The following is an 18773-nucleotide window of genomic DNA, read 5'->3' as shown; positions in this document are numbered from 1 at the left end:
TTTTGTATACCCGTGTTTTTCATGGTCCAAGCATCTCCTTTTTGTCCTATAACACACCCGTGAGGTTAAAACTCACCAAGTTTATGTTTTTCTTACATCTTACAACCCGATCTATCATTATATCGGTTTGCATGTCGAATCCAACCTTAAAACTTAACCTTTTGCCGAAGCTTACCTTTTGGTTCTCGGTTCGGGTTCAGATTTGAGCTAACCCGAGGATCTAGACGTGTTCTTGGTTGTTTGGTGGTGTCGAACACGAGATGTGTAACATCCCGAAATTTTATTAATTATATTACTTATTAATAGATGGGAAGTTTACTCGGGTTATCAGGAAATAAATAAAAGAATATGAGTTGGTATGGGTCGGGCTAGTGTCGGGTAATGGAAGTGGGTTATGGACTTGGGTTAATTGAGATAGGTTAAATGAGAATGGGATTTCAGGGATATAAATACCCCCAAAATCCCAAAATATCTCATTTCTCACCAAACTCCCTAACACACACTCCTTACACCCTCAAAACACACACATCCTAACCGATCAAGATTCGGAGCCGAGACCCGAGGTTTTGTTGATAGATCTGCGTTGGTAAGGTAAGAACATATCCAACAAAGCTAATATTACTGAAAATGGTTAGGATTGGATGGGTTAACCGGACCCGAAACCCAACTGCCCAAATCGGACCCCTAAAACGTCGATTTTAGGCCTATTTGATGGTTAGGGTTTGTAGGCGCCGATCATACGGTTCCGTGGGTACCAAAATCGAGTTATTTGGCTAAGAAACGAAGGAGTTATGGGCAAACAGATCTGCAGCGCGACAACTTCGCCTGCAAGATTAAGTTCGCCTGATGAACTTCGCCTTCAAGCGTAACTTCGCCTTCAAGCGTAACTTCGCCTAAGGATAACTTCGCCTACGGCCAAGTTCGCCTAAGGATAACTTCGCCTGAAGCCAAGTTCGCCTAAGGATAACTTCGCCTGAAGCCAAGTTCGCCTAAGGTTTAACTTCGCCTGAAGCCAAGTTCGCCTAAGGTTTAACTTCGCCTGAAGCCAAGTTCGCCTAAGGTTTAACTTCGCCTGAAGCCAAGTTCGCCTAAGGTTTAACTTCGCCTGAAGCCAAGTTCGCCTAAGGTTTAACTTCGCCTGAAGCCAAGTTCGCCTAAGGTTTAACTTCGCCTGAAGTGAGGTTCGTTTAGAAAATAAATTAAAAACCTAATGGAAAATGTGTTAAGACAGTTATCGAAAATAAAATTTTTCCAAGCTGACCTGGCAGCTTAACCCCAGCCAGGGGCTCTGCCCCTTGGACCCCGCTAGGGGCTGCCGCCCCTAGAACCCCGCTACCAGGGGCGCTACCCCCGGACCCCCGTTCGTTGTGGGTCATATAAAGATAGAAACGCAACATAAGTAGTAGTAGCTAATTGATCAATCAATCAATCAATCAATCAATCATACCCAGTAAAATCCCACCGACAGCAGAGCTATAGGTAGGGTCTGGGGAGGGTGGGATGTAGGCACACCGTACCTCTATCCAAAGGAATAAAGAGACGGCTTCCAGAGAGACCCTCGGCTCTAAGAACATGAAAAAAAAAAAAAAAAAAGTTTAACAGTTATATAAAAAAACTACTAATTATAATAATATTAATAATAAGGTCGCAGTTTAACCGCAATATAAAATTGATACGTGTAAATATTATACAGTTAGCCGTGCACAGCTCAAGAGGGGAATAACTATTAACGGAGAGCGTAACAGTATTCAGGTGAGTTTCTAGCCCCATTCCTTGTTATGTTTTCGGGGCTGTGTGCATACTCGATGTGTTGTTAATACATTTATCCTAAGTGATAAGTGTATGTCATATGTGATATGTGTGATAGATATGAATGATTGTTTGTCGGTACGCGAACGATCTTCAGATATTGCGCGTAATGTCAGGTTAAAAATAAAGGTACGAATATTATATGTCGTAGATGTATGAATATTCAAATGAATACTTGTCGGGGCGTGAACGATCTTCGGATATTGCACGTAACGACAAGGGGTATGGTTGTTAATGGATGAGGTAAAGAATGCCTAGAGTGTTCTTATGATATAATGTAAGTATGTGTGTATAGGTACACGAATGGTATGTGATATGTGTGATATGTATGAATGATTGCTTGATGGTACGTGAACGATCTTCGGATATTGTACGTACTGTCAGGTTGTAACGTTATAAATATGGTAAGTATGATATGTATGTTTATGTGTATGAACGTAATAAAGTTAGTAAAAGAAGGAAATGACGGTTGTATGGTTGTATAGTTATGAAAAGGGTACCGAGCCCTAATAATACTCGAGGTACGATGTATGGTTGTATGGTAACGAAGAGGGAATCGAACCCTACTAATATTCGAAAACCAAGAGACCAGACCCTTATAATATCTGTGATGTTAGGGACCAGACCCTTATAATATCTGTGATGTTAGGGACCAGACCCTTATAATATCTGTGATGTTAGGGACCAGACCCTTATAATATCTGTGATGTTAGGGACCAGACCCTTATAATATCTGTGATGTTAGGGACCAGACCCTTATAATATCTGTGATGTTAGGGACCAGACCCTTATAATATCTGTGATGATAGGGACCAGACCCTTATAATATCTGTGATGTTAGGGAATCGAACCCTTCTAATATTCGAAAACTAGGGACCAGACCCTTATAATATCTGTGAGGTTATAGGGCGAAAGGCTCTTTAAAACGTATGATTATGAATGTAAAGAAAGTATGTAAGTAAGAAAGAAAGTATGTAAGTAAGAAAGAAAGTATGTAAGTAAGAATGAAGGTATGAGTACTTATGTGTGTATGAAAGAAAGTTATGAGGTTAAGTACGAATGTATGTAAGAAGGTATTGTATGATATTGTATGATTAACTAGAACTCACTCAGCGTAGCTGACTTTTAGTATGCACGCAGGTGAGCTGATTATAGAGTTAGCATGAGGATGACACACGGCATGGATTGAACGGCTGGCATCTGAAGAAAGAAGTAAAGATGTTTTAAATATAAAGTTTTGTGTTATGGTATCAAAGAAAAGATTTAATGTTTTGTAACAAATGATTGATGTTTTATATTCCGCGAAAAGTTTTAATAAACTCTGATTTGAAGAACTGTGTTTATGAGTAAATCCGACGCTAAAGTGGGGCTACCGGGTTCGGGGCCTTACAAGATGTACCCGTTCCTTTTGCTCGGAATCGGATGTGGGTGCTAGAGAGAGAGTGTGTGTTCTTGAGTGTGTGTTCTGAAAGAAATGAGAATGGAGAAAAAGGTGGAGTGTTTGGGGTTTATATATGGGGTCCATGGGCCCTATGGCCCATGACCCATTCTCAAGCCCAACCTTAATCGTAATCCAAACACTAACACACAATTAAATTAGCGACACACGGTTAATACTAAAACTTTCTGTTATTTACTATTCTCAAAATAAGGATGTTACACTTGGTTATAGGCAAGATGAGTTTGGATACAGGCTATATGATCCAGTTTCAAAGAAGCTTGTAAGAAGTCGTGATGTTGTGTTTGTGGAAGATGAGAGTTTGAAAGATATTGAAAAGATACAAGTAGTTCCTCAGTACACTGATGATCTCATTGATTTGGATCCTATTCCTACTCAGCATACTGAGTCACATCACGAAGAAGATATGCAAAATGACGAACAACATGGTACTGATAATGTTGATAACGAAGAGCAGGCAGAGTTGGATGAGGATATTCATCCTGAGTTACCAGTAGATATGCCTGCATTTGTCCCACTCAGGCGGTCTTTGAGAGACCGTCAACCTTCTACTCGTTATTCGACTGGTGAATAAGTTTTACTTACTGATGGGGGAGAGCACGGGTATTACGAAGAGGCCGTGGAAAATAAGCATAAAAGAGAGTGGGTTGAAGCCATGCAAGATGAGATGGATTCCTTGTATGAGAACAATACCTTTGAGCTGGTGAAGTTGCCAAAGGGCAAAAGAGCTTTGAAGAACAAGTGGGTCTACAAACTGAAGACTGAAGAGCATACTTCATGGCCTAGGTACAAGGCAAGATTGGTGGTCAAATGGTTTAGTCAAAGAAAAGGTATTGATTTTAATGAGATTTTTTCTCCAGTTGTGAAGATGAGTTCCATTAGGGTGATTCTTGGTTTAGCTGCTAGTCTTGATCTTGAGGTTGAGCAGATGGATGTCAAGACAGCATTCCTTCATGGTGATCTGGATAAAGAAATCTATATGGAGCAACCTGAGGTTTTCAGGTTAAAGGTAAAGAAGATTATGTTTGTAAACTTCAGAAAAGTCTTTAGGGTTAAACAAGCACCGAGACAGTGGTACAAGAAGTTTGAGTCAGTTATGGGGAAGCAAGGCTACCGAAAGACTGCGTCTGATCACTGTGTTTTATTTAAGAGGTTTGGTGATGATGATTTCATTATATTATTGCTTTATGTTGATGATATGTTGATTATTGGCAAGAATGTAGAAAGAATTGTTCAGCTGAAGAAAGAGTTAAGCAAGTCGTTTTCTATGAAAGACTTGGGGCCAACTAAGAATATTCTTGGCATTCGGATTACCAGAGATAGAGCTTCAAAGAATTTGCACATGTCACAAGAGCAATACATTGAAAAGGTGCTTAGCAGATTCAAGATGTCTAAAGTTAATGTGGTTAGTACACATCTTACTCATAATTTTAAGTTAACTGAAAAAGAATGCCCTACTTCTTAGAAAGAGATTGAAGAAATGGATGGTGTTCCATTTGCATCAGCGGTTGGAAGCTTGATGTATGCAATGGTATGTAAACGACCTGATATTGCCCATGCAGTAGGTGTTGTTAGTCAGTTCTTGTCAAATCCGGGTAAGAAGCATTGGGAAGCAGTTAAGTGGATTCTTAGATATCTACGTGGTACTTCCAAATTGGGTATAACATTTGGAAATGGGGAGCCGATGCTTGTTGGTTACACGGATTCCGATATGGCAGGAAATAAGGACAACATGAAATCCACTTCTGGATATTTGATGTTATTTGCAGGGGAAGCCGTGTCATGGCAGTCAAGACTGCAAAAGTGTGTTGCTTTGTCTACTACCGAGGCAGAATATATGGCAACAACAGAAGCATGCAAAGAATTATTGTGGTTGAAAAGATTTATGCAAGAGCTTGGCTTTATGCAACAGCGCTACGTGGTTCTTTGTGATAATCAAAGTGCTATTCACCTTGCTAAGAATTCTATGTATCATAGAAGAACAAAACATATTGATGTGAGTTATCATTGGATTAGAGATGGTAGTGAAGACAAGTTATTTGAACTTGATAAAGTTCATACGGATGATAATTGTTCCGATATGTTGACTAAAGCTTTGGCAAGGGAGAAGCTGAAGATATGTTGCTCGCTCGCCGGGGTGGTAAGTTCTTTCTCATAGACAAAAAATGGGGAGATTTGTTGAGGTATTTTTTGGCCCATGAGAAAACCCAACAAATATTATTTTTTCATGAGTTATATTATTATTATTATTATCTTTTAATAATGAAATAAAAGAAAAGAAAAAGAAAAAAAAAAGAAAAAGATTTTTATCTTCCCTGTGAAGGTTATAATTGGTGGGCTTTGGGGCCCACATGCCCAACATATGCATTTGATTTAGGTTTCATAAACAAGAAAGAATATTTATTATAAAAGGATTCTTTGGTGAAGCACATACATAGCCGTCAACATACATATACACGAAACAAAAGGAGTTTTCTTTTGCTTTCGAAAATTAAAGCAGAGACGAAGTGAAGGCTATGGTGCTTCAAGTTTTCTTTTGGTGTTTTGAAGATAAGAGACATTCCAGATACCAGTATTTTCTCGTTGGTGTTACCTCTTACTCTTTTGTATTTGATCCATATACTTGATGTTAGTTTGTACCAAGTATATGATGATTTGTGTATGCCTATAATTTTACCTAGAGAAGACTTTGTATTGCTCATTATTGGTGATAGTGGATTTGAAACGGGTTTAGTAGTCTTGTGGTTTTTACTCTCGCCTTGAGAGGTTTTCTACGCTAAAATTTTTGCGTCTCTTGTTGCATTTATATTACCCTATTCGTTTGCATCCTCATTGGTTCATTCGGGTCGGGAAACAAAGATTAATTCCGCAATTTTTGTTTACCGTTCGTGGCTAGGTGGTCGTTTTTTCCAATAGTTGCTCCACGGGGAAATTGCAAAAATCAATATCTTTCCAGATTTTTTTTTCAACGAGAACTCACCGTTATCCCCATCCAATAACCAAATCCATTCACTTGCATAAGAAGAATGAGAAGACAAGAGAATTGAAGTAATTTAAGTTGTGAAAGTTTCCTGCCTCCTCGAAGGCACCGAAGCTAAGAGGAATCATCACTTTGCATTAGCTCACAAAGTAAACAATCTTTGTTCACTTTAAGGGCATATAAACGAGGAAATAAAAAAATTAAAGAACCCATAACCAATAATTTTTCCAGAAAAGAATAGACGACCCAATCCCAATTTGTTTCCTTAAAATCGAATAAGGAATACCAAAGTCATTGAGTCTGGTATGAGTATTAGTTATACGATATCATACACCGTTTCTGAGACGAGGGGAAGTAGCACTAGAGATACCCAAGTCCCTAGCATATACTGGTTTTATCACTTTTACCTATAAGTTGTCACGTGATTAACAAATCTTCATCTCCATTTTTTAAGAAGGGTAAGGTTAAGATCTTCCGAGAGCCAATACGTAACCCACTTTTTTTCTTTAGCTTAACACACCTATATTCATCCTCTAAAACTATACTATTATCGTTTAGCAATGACTAAACAAATGTCATAGAAAAAGTTATCAACACTTAAAAAGAATTATTACCTTTTTAATTCTTGATTGGCCTTATACCTAAGATAATACTTTTGAGGATGCGTCATTGTTCAAGATATAGGACCCACACAACCATGTGGTATACTTATTATAGGATATTTATATGATATGCCAACTTGCTACCAAGTACCAACTGAAAACTTTTTAAAAATGTTGTCGTCTTAATCATGCTTCTACATACATGTAACGAAAAGCCTTCAATAAAAAAAATGAGTTTTGCCTAAAAATGAGTGCAAATATGGTACTATACTTATGTGTGTATGTGTAAGAAATAGTTTTAATACAAAGTGGGTTTTGCCTAAAAAAGAGTAGAATAAGAATTAGCAAGGTGTACGTTGTTGATTCTACGAACAAGGGTTACTTTCGTCCATTTATGTATGTAAAATATAACGGAATTATGTAGTATAATTGTGCCCAACTATATATGTGTTGTTGGCCCGTATAATTGTGTTGTTAATGGGAAAAACGGTTCAACCATAGATGGTCTTGCAAAATTATCACGGCAAAACTTTGATATCTCAATTCAATAATGAGCTTACACATTATTGAGTATTCTAAATAGTAAATACATTACCAGTGGTCTGTGTTTAACTTCGAAATGTATATACTTTATAAATGCATCGTTGAAAAATTAATGTAAAGTTTTATTTTGCAATTTTAATAACAAACTCTTGTTTTTATCTAATAACCAAATAGGCCAACCCGCGTGTGTTTACTTAAATATTGTGTGAATGTTGTTCATTGATTCTTGGGAGTTGACAATGGAGCAGGATATTGCGAGCACCATACCTAAGGAAATCGTCATTTGCAGAGGAATATCAATATTAGTTGATTTATGATCTACGAATTAGTTACCATTTTATATTGCATAAGTATATGCTGAACCTGAAGCACAGTCAAATACAACAAAGAATTCTATCTATTAACGGTTTGGTTTTGGCTATTTATAAGTTCAACAACTGAAAGCTAAAGTTGCTTCAACGTTTTACGCAAAGCTTGCTATAGAGGAAGATGGTGTAATGGTGCAAAATCTGACATGCTCGCCTTCATGTTTGCAATTTTTTATTGTTGTGTTACTATTAATACAGATTATCAACATAGCCTTCGGTTATCAACATAACCTTCAGTTAATTTGGAGTTGACCTTTGCATTTTTTTTATAATATTTTTGCAGCCCTTTTCGGGCTTACTGCTACAACGACAACGCAAGATTCGTCATACTTGTTAAGCGCTTAATAATTGTGCAACAACCAAAAGCCTTTGGATGTTACAAAGCAACGCTAAATAAGTTCATTTTATTTATTATTGTCATTATGAGCAAGTTTTCTACAATACTTTAATGCTATTTTTTTCAATATTTTACTCCCAACGCAACACGGGTGAAACAATACTAGTTAAATAAAATTAAAAGTGGGTTCACAAATTACATAGAAAATGAGAACGAGAAGTCACTAGTTACTAGCATTGGTTTCATCCAAACTGCAGCAGCAGAGGGCAGAATAGTACAATCACCAAGTACTACTAATACTAACATCACAAAAAAAAAAAAATCTATCATACAGAATCACAACAGTGCCCAATACCTAAATGGACCCCCCTAAGTTTCCCTTTCTACCCTTAAATCGTTTCCCCCCTTTTCTTTTCTATTTTCAGTGGCTATTAATATTATTACACCTTCAAACTTTAAACAAAAATTCGACCTAATAAACGGGTCAGTTCAGATTGCACGACAAAACAGACGGGTCGGTCCGAAAGCAAGTTATGTGACAAAAAGACAGGCCGGTTCAGATAGCCAAGTGTATGACAACACAGACGGGTTGGATCAGTTTCGGTTGCGACTTGCGTGTTGTATGTGTCGCTCCTTCGCGTTTGAAGTAATCTTGAGATTTTTTTTCTTTTTTTTTTGGGTTTTATGTACTATTTTTTTTGAGGGGTTAAATGCTATTTCACCAAATTGTTGGACAGCAAAGCATCCTATGGTGTTTGTTGACAAAATTGAGAAATCCAACACATGTCACATTCCTCAGATCTTATCCTTGGTGTTGGTGGTACCTCATCTGGCTGAAATTGATGTTCTGTTACAAATATACAGTACTACCCACAATTAATTTTACAATAATTTAAATTATATGATTCAGTAAGTAATAAAAATAATAAAAATTATTATAGTTGAGATATAAATGCCATAACTATGATTTTGTTGAGAATAACCTATAACTATGAAGATCAAGTAACCAAAACAACATGAGAGTAATCATTTCTGAGTATATTTACACATAACTATGATATCTAAAAATTTGTTTTAGATAACATTTTACTTATGTAGGTGTAGCTACGAAACACACGAACCGATTTTAAGTATCTAATCTCTTTCACACATGATTGTAAAAATCCTGACTAGATCCTGGAAATCACTAATTAATCATAGTTAATCTCGACTAATCATTAATCCTCATTTCACCGCCCGACTAGCGATTACTAGAGCACCGCCTTTGCATATCATTAGATATCTTTCATTCTTTCCACTATTAAAAACTAACACACTTTCTAAGATAATAAAGTAACTAACAAACATAACTTAAAATCAAAAAATTAATAAGGTTTTAGAGATTCTAAAGTCTTTTTGGAGATAAACGATTATAAAGTAGGTACAAGAAATACTTTCCCATATTTTATTACTATAAAAAACCATGTGATATCAAGACTAACGAAAAGTATAACAAAAATAACTATTTATTTAGATTTTCTCAAAGATAAAACCTAATCTTAAAAAGAAGGATACAATACTGTTTTTCAAAAGGTTAGGAAGAATCTGAAACACATGCAAACTGGTTAGGAAGTGACTAAATGCTACAAAGTTTGGTTTGGGTGCCATTAAAGTCAAACTGTTGGACCACAAATTGGTCTTGCAGCCTACAATTTTTTTAATTAGCTTTCACACAGTATTTAATTTGCCTGTATATTTCGAATAATTCGACATTGGTTTTCAATACTATTTTATATCAATATTTTAATTTTAAAATATATTTATACTAATGTGCTAATTATAATAGTTGTTTTAAATCTTTTAAATGTATAATAACATATTAATTTGCATAAAGGGATCCTAAGTTGCTAAACATTTTAAAAATAACAACAGCAAAAAGAAAAATTATAAATCCATCATCAATAAATTTGAGCCTTTATAACATCAAAAGGTTAAGAGGTCTCGAGTTTAATTATCCGGATCGATAACATAAATTCACTGTTAAAAAAATTAAATTGAGAAACCCAATTTTTCAAATTGTATGTGCTTCTTAGATCTGAATGACCATTTAAAGTACATTTATGATAACATGTAGTTACTTTAGACATTTTGTAATTTATATATATACAACAAAAGATTCTTCCAAAATGTTGGTCCTTTTATATTCTTAATTCTATTCCTTAAATACCCTTATTTATGTTTGTTGTTTTCCATTACATCCAAATCTGTAAAGGATCAAATCGGAAATAAACTTCATAGTAATAATAGATTTTACGTATTAGTTTGTCATACCACAATACTAAATAAAATAAAATATATAAAAAAAGATTTGATGTCATACAAAGAACATATCTTTTTATTTAACATTAAAACACACCCTCCAACCAAATTGTATACGTTTAAAACCTTAAACTTGCTTAGATACAGTTACCAAACATAATTCTCACATGTGCCGATGTGCAAAGGCTGTGTAATACTTTGTTTAAAATTTGTACGTCATGCGAATTAATTAAAAGCCAGTTTAAAAAATAATGGTTTTAATTATAAAAAATCGTATTTAAAGTTGCCAAATTAAGAATTGTTTTATTTAGTGTATATCTATTCTAAACAAGCCTCTTACTTTTGTATAAGCTAAAAGTTGAGTTATTTTTTAATTAATAAAGAATGTTAATTTCTTTTAAGCTATGTTATTTAAAGAAAAAATTGTAATTCAAACTTAATTAATTAAGTTTATTATTATAGAATAGACTAAAAATATATTTCACTAATGATGTGCACAAGTTGCATGCATATATTTACTTTAGCAATATGCATGCACTTACATACATTCTATTAATATAATATTAAAAATTATATAAGAAAGTACATAAAAGAGTTTTGACTAGTCTAAGTATGATTAATTAAATAGATAAAAAGTATATGCTTCATTTGAGGAGGCAGCAAAATCATTACTGACTGTCACATTTTTTAAAATTTAATTACATAAATTATCGGATCACTTCCCCTTAAAAAAATATTATTCATGAACTCAAGTAAAAAACCAAAAAAGCTTGAATTTATTTCTTTTTTTATTAATGCTTAATTAAGTTATACAACAAAGATTAATTTGATTTTAATTTTAAAAAAAGTAATAAAATGGCAACTCTAGTGGAAGTATATAGTAGTTACACTATTAATACTTTTGACTAAATGTATTATGATTATTTCTGATCAACTGGCTTCATTTAAATGGTCACAACAATTTCAAAATAAGTAAGTTAAAATTTGCCCCAAAATATGTTCAAAAAATTTAAACCATCCATTGAAGATTCATTAATTTACTAATTTTTTTTGCAAAATTTGTATGATCGTTAGTTCAACTAACTGAATGTCATCTATTGTCCGTTAAATTTCGGGTGAAATTTCTCGTACTTACAAAAGAGAAAAGCTTTTATATAGTAGCCATATAAACCAATTTGGATTTTTCATTAAAAGGTAGCCTAGTTTAAATACACCGATCATGCTTGAAATAAAATCAGATCCTGATTAGAAGATACAAAAATCATACCATGTTGTGATTGAAATTGTTGGCATTGGAATAATATTGGTAGTGGGGTTGACCTCCCTGGCTTGAACCATCTTGAGTTGATGGCTCAGTCTCTTCTGGGCATTCAAGGTTCACACCAAATAGTCTCACCCTCCTTGGGTTCCCACTAGCCACCACATGATCTCTTTGGTTATTTTCCACATTATCATTTACACCTCCTGCATTTACATTAATTATAATATCAGAACCAAACACATATTCTTTGTTTTCTCCAGTAATTTGTAGATCAAAAAGAAACAAAACTTCCACTCAATTTGTGTGGTTTTCTGTGTAATTCTAGAAAGAAAATAAAACAGAAACAATTTCCCAGATTAATGGAGTTTTATAATACAAAAGCTCAAAAAGTTTAAAAAATCAGCTTCATATTTTCATATATTTTGAAGATAAAGTTTTGAATTAAAAATGTTAAATTAATGTTTGCAAATTATAAACTTTATAATTCAAAAATAAATTCTAAAACTTAGAAATAATAACATTGAAATATAACTTACTAAAAAAATGTTAAAAAGTTATTTAATGCAGATTTTTCTTTAAAATGAAAATGTAATTATTTTCTCTCATGATATTTTGAGTGTGACCACAAACTAACGATTTACCTAATCGCAGTTGGTAACACGGTATCACGAATCCCATGAATTTTCCAACAATATTCTCACGGTCAATAAAATTTATTACATGAACTCGAAATATGTTGGTGGGTAAGTGTGACGATTCACAATTAATATGCATACATGCACCAAATTAGCAAAAAACGAAAAGAAAACTAATTAAATAATAATAATTAATATCACCTGCATGAATACAGGCAGCAGTTTGGTATGGATGAGGAAGCGATAGCGGTAGGTGGTGCGAAGGATAATTATACTGCGGCGCATTATAGACCACCCTGGTGGTCCACCCATTAACCTGCGCACCAGCCGCCGCCGCACTATCCTGCACCGGCCGCCGTCTCCACCCAATAAACAGCCTGTCACCGTCAACCCTATGCCGCTCAAACAACACGACATCACCGGCATCCAGCCGTTTTTCCTTAACGTAACGGCTCCAGCCCTTGGTCAACACATAGCTTTGACTGCTGTTCCAGTAGGAGTATCTGAACCGCCACGTCTTCCCGGTTTCATCCTCGAAGGCCAATAGTAGGCCTTTCTGGTGGTCAACGGAGTCAACGCCGGGAAGTGGGAAGTGTTTTTCGGCGTGCTGTTTGGGAATGACGAGGCGGTTGAGTTTGCCGACGTCGGAGGGAGTCAAAGGTTTTTCGAACATGGGCTGTTTGGAATCCTGGTCGGGGGTGGCGTTGGGTGGTTGATCGGACTTGGGGGAGTGGTGATGATCCATAAGAGGGTATGGATACCAGAGGGTGGTTTCTGGTAGGTTAGAAGATAAGTGAGCTAAGGACATGTGTGTTTGTTTGTGAAGGTGGGATGACTGTGTGGGGTAAGTAAGAGAAAGAGAGAGAGAAGAGAGGCGTGAGGAATATGATTTTCTTTCGATGTGGAAACTATATATTTGGGATGTGTATATGTAGCTAAGACTTCGGGATGGGGTGCTGTTACTTATTATTTCTTTATTTCGTATGTGTTATTTTTTATATCTTTTTTTACGTTTTTCTTTGTGAATGTAGAGAGTCGAAGTCATAGTCTAAAAGCTTTCTCTTTTTCTTTTTTCTTTTAAACTAAATATATTAGAGTTATAGGATCACGCTTCTATTAGGGGAAGAGATTTCATCGGGTACATATGGTTTAACCCTTAAATTATATCGGATACTTGAAAAACGGATACCATTAACTGAAAAGAGAAGTAAAGAGGTGAAGAAGAGATGTTTATTTATTTATTTATTTGTTTTTAACATTTTGTCTTTTAGTTATTAATTTTTTATTTTGTCTTTGTACATAAATTTTAAATTTTAATGAAAGTTTTATTTTTTTTTATTTTTTAAGATATATTTTTTTTATTTCCCAGTATATTTTTTGTTTCTATTTATTTTTATTTATGTTATCCTACTTTTGATGTTTTTAATTTTAATTATGTAGGTTTTTTTAATTTAAATGAAGGTTTATTTATTGTTGTGTGTTTAATCGTTTATTTTTGCGTTTTTAAAATAAAAATAAAAAAAAAGAAAAAGTATGGCTTTTGGTTTAAGGGGCTTTGATATAGTTGATGACGTAAATGATACGGCAGTACATGATTTTTGAAAACTAGGATATTTGAGATAAGACCAACCCCCCCCCCCCCCCCCCCCCCAGCCCATAATAGAATATATGCAAATGTACGAAAAATATTTCATTTAGCATAAGAATAGAATATTTACATGTAAAATTTAAGCATTGAAAAAATGGCTATTTAGTGGTGTTGTTACATGTAGGATATATCAGAAAAAGAAATATTTCATTAATTTTTTTTACATGTTAAATTGGGTCAAGTTATTCTATAAAAGAAGATAAAAATAAGAAAGATTAGAAAGATTTATAGTCATACAAAAAAAAAACCTCTTAAAAAAATTAAAAAAAATAAAATATTTACCCAAAATTTAATTAAAAAAACAAAAAACAAGTAAAAACACAAAATTGTTTCCACCATTTTTTTCGTTCTTAAAAAAATAAAACACACACAATATTAAGGGAAAAAGATTATTATGTCTTTTTGTTTATCATTGTGTTTTGTGTTTATTTTCGTCATTGATTGTGTTTTTTCCCTTAACACTGTGTATTTTTTTCTTGATATTATATTACTCAACATTATGTTATATTTTGCGATCTATTATGTTTTTTTTAGTTATAATTGTGTCTTTTGTTCATTTTTGTCATTGTGTTTTTTTCGGCATTATGTTTTTTCGGTGTTTTTTTAAACGGGAATGACGGGGGAAACATTTATTTTTTTTTTAAATTTTTTCGCTTTCTATTTATATTTTAAGTTATGATTTTTTTTATTATTATTATTTGAATTTTTTTAAGGTGTTTTATTTTTTGTCACAAATATTTCTTACATTTATCATTTTTATATCTCTTTGTATTTTAACTTTTTCATGTTAAATTATGAGAAAATATAACACAAAATGTGTGATTTTTATTTTTTACAAGAAAGTCACATGTTATAATAAGAAAAGTCATATTATATTTTGTTTGTTCATTTGGATTCCAAGATTTCTCCGTATAAGACAACCCAAAAGGGGATTTTGCTTAGCTGAATATTTTTCATTGAAAACGAAACTGAAATTGAAGTTTGAATGAGATTTTTATAAATGTATGATGTTTGGTTAGTAAATTTATAAACGAAACTAGCTAGTTGAAACGATAAGATTTCCTTTAATACCCCTCACCCACTCAACTGTCCTTAGCACGCACAATATTACAATATTCATATCCATGCTAATCCTAATTGACCGATTGGCAACTAAATACTAGTAATTCGATTAAACCTTAAACACAAGTCGCCCGATAATGTATAATGAACATAGATTGGCCCCATTTCCCGTTGTTAAATTCAACACAAGGTTCTAGAATATTCCGTGTTGATTATACAACGGGAATAAGGGAACTTTTTTCTTTTGTTCTCTTGAAGCTTTCCAGTATAATGTTTGAAGTTATATTACCGGTATGAAGGAATCTTAAATCCTCTGATTGAAGAAATAATTCCATTTCTATCCGTGAGTTACTAACAACACTTTTTTATGAAGTTAATTTCAATTCTAGTTTAGTCTGCTTCTATTTAAATTCCATTTAATTTAATAATAATAATAACAACCATTCTCATTTTATAGTATGATAAGATGGTTAAGGTATATATCAGAAAGTTAATATTTCAATTGCTATAAAGTATAATATTTAGTCGTTCAAAAAATATAAAAAGTATATATTATTAACTAGTGTTTTATTCGGCGCGCTGTGCCGGGTAGTAGGTAAAACCAGAGCGATGATAAACCAAAGTGTTGTCGGTCCCGGGCGTTGTTGCGGTAAGCCAACGTTGAATGTTGAGATGGTGAGTATACGTAAATTCAGCCGATTTCGTCATATTCATTACGGTACCAAAATAAAACAAAAAAGTGGTATTCGGTAGGTTTTCGTTACGTTCGTTACGGTACCAGTATTAAAACAAAAAGGAAAGGATGAAAATCAGAAAATAAGAAACCTTTTTGGATAACCAAAAAGGAAAGGATCAAAATGGGTTCAAACACTAAAAAATGCAAGAACCCATCAAAAACAAGTAAGCAAAAGGATCCAAAGATTGAAAAATCTAAGGATTTCATTTTGAAAATAAAGAGAAGAAGGCCCCAAAGATCTTCAAAAACCAGGTTACATGCTTCTACATGGATTCCTAAGGACTGCTCTTCAGATTCTGATTTACCAACAAGTCACACATTTTATGGAACTAAAATTAAGTTTGGTGATTTTCTTGTTAATATTCCCGAGATAACTTTGTCCTGGGAACCCATGTCTAATTAGCTGCTGATATGTGTAGGGTCAGTCAAGAAGTTCTTCAACAGTATATGGTACTTAGGCAGTGGCTGCACCTGATACATGGCAGGACACGAATCCTTGCTGTTCGACGTTCAACCGTTCGATGGCAGATGCGTTTATTTTGCTGGAGACATGGGAGGCAAATATCTAAGTGAGGAAAGGTTTCAAATGGAACCTTAACCTTTGAAGATGTCAACCTCATTGAGCAACTCAACCACAATCTTCTCTATGTGTCATAAATCTGCGACAAGCAATACTCCTCTCTTTTCACTGAGAATGAATGTTTATCTTGAAACAAGGTTTCAAAATCCCTGAAGAATGGATATTGATGCGTACTCTGAGGCATAACGATGCTTATATTTTAGATATGAGAAGTTCATATTCTCAACAAACAGCTTCATGCCTAATATCTAAAGCCTTGGAAAATGACTCATCACTTTGGCATAGACGTCTCGGTCATGTCAACTTCAAGAATTTGAATAGACTTGTAAATGGTGAGCATGCAAGGGGATTGCCTGTTAAAACTTTTTCTTTCATTGAAAAATGTCTTTCATGCTCTAAATGCAAGCAACACAAGTTCCCTCACAGGCCTAAAACTGTTAATTCAATTGATTCCATTATTCAGCTATTACATATGGATTTGTTTGGTCCAATTCATCCTTTGGCAATAGGCCGAAAAGTCTACTGTCTTGTTGTTGCCGGTGACTTTTCCATTTCAACTGGACTTTCTTTTTAAGGCATAAGGATGAAACCACAGTTTCTGATCAAGTTTATAACTCTCGTGGAGAACCAAACTGATAAGAAGGTGAAGTGCATACGAAGAGATAACAGAACCGAATTTTGCAACAAACCTGTGAATGACTTTTGTCACTTAAAGGGGATTGACCGTCAGTTTAGTGCCTGTACACTCCACAGCAAAATGGGGTTTCTGAACGACACAATCGAACACTAATTGAAGTTGCCCGAATAATACTGTCAGGCTCAAAGCTTCCTCTGCTTTTCTGGGATGAAGCAATCAATACTGCTCGTTTCATCCAGAATCGTGTGCTGCTAAACAAGCGCCTGAAGAAGACTCCATATGAAGTTTATTACAAAACGAAGCTGCAGGTTAACTATTTTAAAACATTTTGATGTCCATGCACCTTGCTTCACATAAATGCCAATTCAGGTCCCAAGTATGCTGAGAAGGCTTATGAGTGTTATTTTGTCCGATATTCTGCCAACAAAACCACTTATCGAGTATTTAACAAGAAAGCAGGAGTTATGGATCATTCAACGTTGACTGGCTAGAGCTTAATCCGACAGACACTCGCACGGGTACAAATTGGATCTTCGATAATGACTATCTGTTCAATCAATTTCATGGTCTATCTACCCCTCCTGTTACAACTACTCCAGTCTCCACTACAATTTGTCAAGACCGTGATCTAGTGCAAAATCAAAATTAGGAGACAAGAGCACACTAGATCTAATAAACCGAAGACCTTCTGATTATACTGTCGGAATTAGTATATGCATAGGTTAGGAATGAATATTAGAGTGAAAAAAGTAATAAGTCGAAGAAATAAACAAAGATTCATTGTATTAAATATATCGTTTATGAACAGTGACAAGGTTGCATGGAATGTTTAGGGTTTCATGACGGCAGTAGGAGGTAACATAATTGAGGAATAATCGCTCTGACTGTTATGCTCTCGTATTCCGTAAAAACTCGTCTCTTTGTATGTGGAACCGAGGATTCTATTTACCGGCCCATACATTCTTTCTAGAAACCCTAATGATTACATAATGAATGAAAAAATAAATACAAGTGTAAATAGGTCTTTGAGTATGATAATTCCTTGTCGAGCAGACCTTGTAATTCATAGTATGCTTGAAACATGTCTTCGAGTAGACTTTACTTAGAATATTTTCATAAGAAAATGTTTTTCTCCAGCAGACTTCAATCTTCACAACTTATTCTTGCTTTGCTCGAATATGTTCCACGAGCAAGCATGTTCTCCATGATCTCTTCAATCTTGCCTTATGACATATTGTGAACAACTACAGCATACTCGGGTACAGAAGCTTACTCGGGATTGAACCATGCTCGAAGGTTATACATAGAACATTTGAGATATTTTTATTAGAGTATCCATGCTCGACCCACCAAGATGCTTGAAATACTTGGTTTAAGCTGGATAGATCAAGTTGTTTGCTCGACAAGCAATCCATACTTGATGAAGAGCATCCTTGCTTGACGAAGTGTAGCTTGCTCAAAACTTTCAACACTTAGAAGAAATTATAGAATATAGTCTTATAATCATAATATATCATGCTCGAGGTAGTAAATCCATGCTCGAAAGTCCAAGTTTGCTCGAAGTCCATACTTAGCCTTTTCTTTGAGGAGGTTGAGAAGATTCTAATCTTCCTTGTAAATTTCCGACTCAACAATCTCCCCCTAGATTGGAACAAGCTCAGATTCACCAAAACATACCTGCATTAAGTTACACATGTATCAAAATATAATCATAAACATATAAAGGAAATAGTCATTACATTACATAATCAGATTCTGCCATTTAGGCATTACACATCAAATTACAGGCATTATCAAATTACAAGTTTAAACAAAATA

At 34.4% G+C, this 18773-nt stretch overlaps 1 pseudogene across 1 annotated transcript; it reads right to left on the bottom strand.

Annotated features, from left to right (window-relative positions):
• Positions 1 to 8781: 8781 nt before the first annotated feature.
• On the bottom strand, positions 8782 to 13100 carry LOC143575630 (B3 domain-containing protein At2g36080 pseudogene; annotated as a pseudogene). The gene is made up of 3 exons (XR_013142802.1): positions 12494 to 13100; positions 11664 to 11860; positions 8782 to 8945 (listed from the first exon to the last, which is right to left on the bottom strand). The product of XR_013142802.1 is annotated as a B3 domain-containing protein At2g36080 pseudogene (transcript).
• Positions 13101 to 18773: the final 5673 nt, after the last annotated feature.

Source organism: Bidens hawaiensis, unplaced genomic scaffold (assembly GCF_021521415.1).
Source record: "Bidens hawaiensis isolate Kalapana, Puna unplaced genomic scaffold, B.hawaiensis_p1.1 tig00027554_1, whole genome shotgun sequence".
In the NCBI taxonomy this organism is placed as follows: domain Eukaryota; kingdom Viridiplantae; phylum Streptophyta; class Magnoliopsida; order Asterales; family Asteraceae; genus Bidens; species Bidens hawaiensis.
The sequence above is the reverse complement of the archived record's forward strand: the minus strand, read 5'-3'. Positions and strand labels throughout refer to the sequence as shown.